The sequence below is a fragment of the Xyrauchen texanus genome, chromosome 35, assembly GCF_025860055.1.
Source record: "Xyrauchen texanus isolate HMW12.3.18 chromosome 35, RBS_HiC_50CHRs, whole genome shotgun sequence".
Lineage (NCBI taxonomy): Eukaryota > Metazoa > Chordata > Actinopteri > Cypriniformes > Catostomidae > Xyrauchen > Xyrauchen texanus.
Window position 1 is genome coordinate 19,875,900 of NC_068310.1, and position 4,043 is coordinate 19,879,942.

Sequence of the window (4,043 nt, forward strand, 5' to 3'; positions counted from 1 at the left end):
AGTGGGACCAGCCAAACGAAAGTTGGTCCCTCTTCATCAGCACTGCCAAGGCATGGCTCCATAGTCTTCCTCACTTGCTTTAACTGCATTCACAATAACCTCAAACAGGAGTTCACACTTTTTACAGTGTGATGAAAAACATGATGCATTTGCAAAAATGATATAATTATTTATTAATTTCTGTTATCTTGCTCACTTGTTTACATGAATCTAAAAGGCTGGTTGTTTTTAAATTGAAGCCTGAAGTCAATAGCTGTTCTAATTTATAAAATTGTATTTTATACTGTACTAGATACAAGTCTACAATCAGTTTATAAGCATGAAACCCTGTTTGCAACCCATTTGACATCTAATCAGATGTAGTTTTAAGTTAAAAAGGATATTCAACTGGTTGGACTTGATTTTTTCCACCGGGAATTGATTGAGTTGAAAACTGGCCATTCCATAGCAGAATGGAGCCAGACCTAAATGAAAATTCTCCCCAATTTGTAATGCCCAATTCACTCTTAAGTCCTTGTGGTGGTGTAGTGACTCGCCTCAATCAGGGTGGTGGAGGATGAATCTCAGTTGCCTCCGCTTCTGAGACCATCAATCCGTGCATCTTATCACTTGTTGAGCACGTTACCGTAGAGACGTAGCGCATGTGGGGGCTTCACGCTATTCTTGGCGGCATCCACGCACCACATGCCCTACCGAGAGCGAGAACCACATTATAGTGACCGCGAGGCGGTAACCCCATGTGACTCTACCCTCCCTAGCAACCGGGCCAATTTGGTTGCTTAGGAGAACTGGCTGGAGTCACTCAACACACCCTGGATTCGAACTCGCGATTCCAGGTGTGGAAGTCGGCATCTTTACTTGCCGAGCTACCCAGGCCCTAGTTTTTACTTTTAATTCAAGATTACAAAGGCAAAAATACAACAGTCGGAATAACGTGATAATAGGATGAGGAATATGTGTTAAGAAAGTAAATAGGGTCCATTTTGATTTCAAGTTGACTTTAACATTTTCCTCTATACTGTTTTTAAAACAGTTTGGTATTTACTCTTCATCTCTTCAAGCTCTGGAATATAGGTTCAGACATTTAACGTCACATTATTAGTTCGTAAATCAGCCATGCAGTATATGCTTCATGAAAATCTCTGTGCACTGTGTCAATTTTCACAATATATGACTGTCACTCAAATAAACTAAGATCGATGCAATAATCTAAACTGGACTAACATTACGTTAAATCATTCTTTTTGCTAAAGACATTTTGTAAGTGTGAGTTGATTAGCCCTAAGTGCAGTTCTTCCCTTGTTTATTTGTTTAGGGCAAGTGCTTTCAGAATTTGGAGAGTAGCAAATGTCAAAATGCCAGTAAAACTCAATCTCATGTGCCTACCAATATGCTGTATACAGTGTCTCAGTTGCCTTATTATATTTTCTCTTTGAAATATTTGAGTACATGCTTGGCTCTGTTGTAAACCATTAAATCAGATATGAATCCTCATATCCTTTTTACAGGTAGAGAACATAACATTATGCCTAAATATTAAATAGTGCATAAGATCTGTTTTGTGGAAGATTTTAAGATCTAGAAGCCATATAAATATCTGTCCTCAGGTGTTGGATTGTTTGGCCAAGCTGCAAATTTGCTTCTGAAACGTTTTGTCATTTTGTGACATACAGCCCCACCCTTCCCAAAAATGTATGTATGGATTGTAATTCAATAGAGTGCTGGAAAAATATTAGTGTTGTTAATTGATCTTGGATTGTACAATGTATTAATAGGTTTTTTCTTATTATTTCTATTTTATTGATTACATTTTTATTCATTAATCGTCTTGATTTAATTCCATGTAATGATTTATTGCTGACAAAAAGCAGGCCGATATGTGTAATGGAAAACATGCTTTGCAATTATTGCCTTTTTTTTATTAGAAATGTGTCTAATCATTCTGTACTTTTTTAATATCTTCTATGATCATTAAGATTTTATGTTGGTGTAGTTATTAGTTCATACTTCTTGCCTTCAATGTGGGCCACTCTAATAAAATGTATTGGTTTGTGCTGTATACTAAAGAAATCTGCTGAGAAGTTGGTGTTGTGCTGAAAACAGATTAGATTGCTTTACCCCTCCTATTGTCTTAATTTTTGAACCAGTATTTGGCTCTGGAACCAAACATTGTGAGAACCATGAAAACAAACCAAATAAAAAAAATTAAATCAATTTTGTATATCATTATTTAAGAGAAATAACTATTTAAAACAAAAATGTCCATGGCCTTTCAAATTTTCTGGATGTCATGCAGCTTTAAATCGTTTTTTGCATAATTCTGAATCAAATTTGACCTAAAAATAATAGGGTACAATGGTACTGAAGGCCCTAGAATGTTAAAGGACCTTTTGGATGGCAGACATAATCATTACAGCACATTCCTAAACCCCTGTAACACTGCAACAGTTGTTTGACATTAGTATAAAGGAATAGATTTGTTGCAATGGACATGCAAAGTGGGCCCGTTTTGAATGCTGGAAAAGGCTTTTTTTTTACAATTAGAATAAATGAGAAATTGCTGTAATATCTGAGATATTTTTAAATGCAAAAAGTGATTGAAAAAAATTTAACACAAGACTGTTTGCCAAGTTTTTAAACTTTTTTTCATTATTATTTTTTTATTATTACTATTATGGAACTTCAAGAATATCAAATATGTAATTGTTTTCACCTATCATGCACTCTGGGACCACATTAAATGAACACATTTTCATGAAGGGGGTCCCTTAGTACTATTGAACACTAATTAAGAATTCATGCATTATTTTGTTTTCAATGCTGATTAAAAATGACCCAATGGTCAAAAGGAGGGTTACTGGAAATCTGGAGGGCTACGCAAAGCTTATGTAATTGTACTCTGATTTTTGTTTGGTTTTAAATAAAGAAGTTTGCCTTATCACTGTTTTATGACTTTGTTTTCAACCAAAATCCCTGCTATATCGGTCAGAACAATACATTTCACTTTAACTTCAGAAAGCTTTCTTGATTACCTTTATTGTGTTGGAAAGTAGGCCTATAAACAATAAGGCTTAGTCTTACAGCAAGAGTAGACTTGCTCAGTGCTGACTGTCAGTTAGTGTTCTTAGATGTGATGTCCTCAAGAGTAGCCTAATCTCCAAAACTGACTTTTTGGTGTGTACTAGTCTAAAATGTATGATCTGTGTATTGTTCTCTCGTGGATATCTATAATGTCTATATAAGCCTATATCATTATATTTCATAGTAAATATTGTTTGGACTTCTCGAAAGATTTCACATGGAAAATTTGGTTTTGCATGATTGAGCACTTCTTATGTATTTACATGAATTTGCCTGTTGCTTGGGTACTGAGGTAGTGTACAATATCAGTCTAGAGGAGCAATAACAATTGTGGTCTGTTGTTTAGGTTAGAGCTGTGGAATAAAGCTGCTGAGAGAGGCAAATCCATTCTCAGTGGTTTAGTGATACAAAAGCCATTAATGCTTGGATATACACCTGTTACTGAAAAGTGAGACACATTAAAAAAAACAGAATTTGCATTGCAGATGAAGACCAACATTATAGTGTCAAGTTCATGATAGGGCATGGGAGTAGGCCTATAATGTATAAAGAGAACTGTTTTTGAACCTGTACATGCAGATTTTCATCCACAGATTATATTTTGTATTATAACAAAGGAGCTCTGATATACGGAAGACTTAAGGTATAGAAAAGAAAAGAGAAAATACAATTCTGTCATTTACTCACTGTAAAATATTCAAATGACGTTTGTCTAGCATATGTTTAGAACAGATGAAAACAGCACTTATGGACGCAAAAACGCCTTAGGTGTAAAAAGCCTCTAAAAGTGCTTATTTTTAATAGGTAACAAACTAATTTCCCCAGGCAAATGCTTGCTGTGACAATAACACATACCATGCAAATCATTCGCCACCATCAGAGCATTGAGAATTAGTGGTCTGGTGTGAAGAGAACGTGTTTATAAGGCCGTGGCTGTCTGAGGAGCTCAATGCACAATTAGT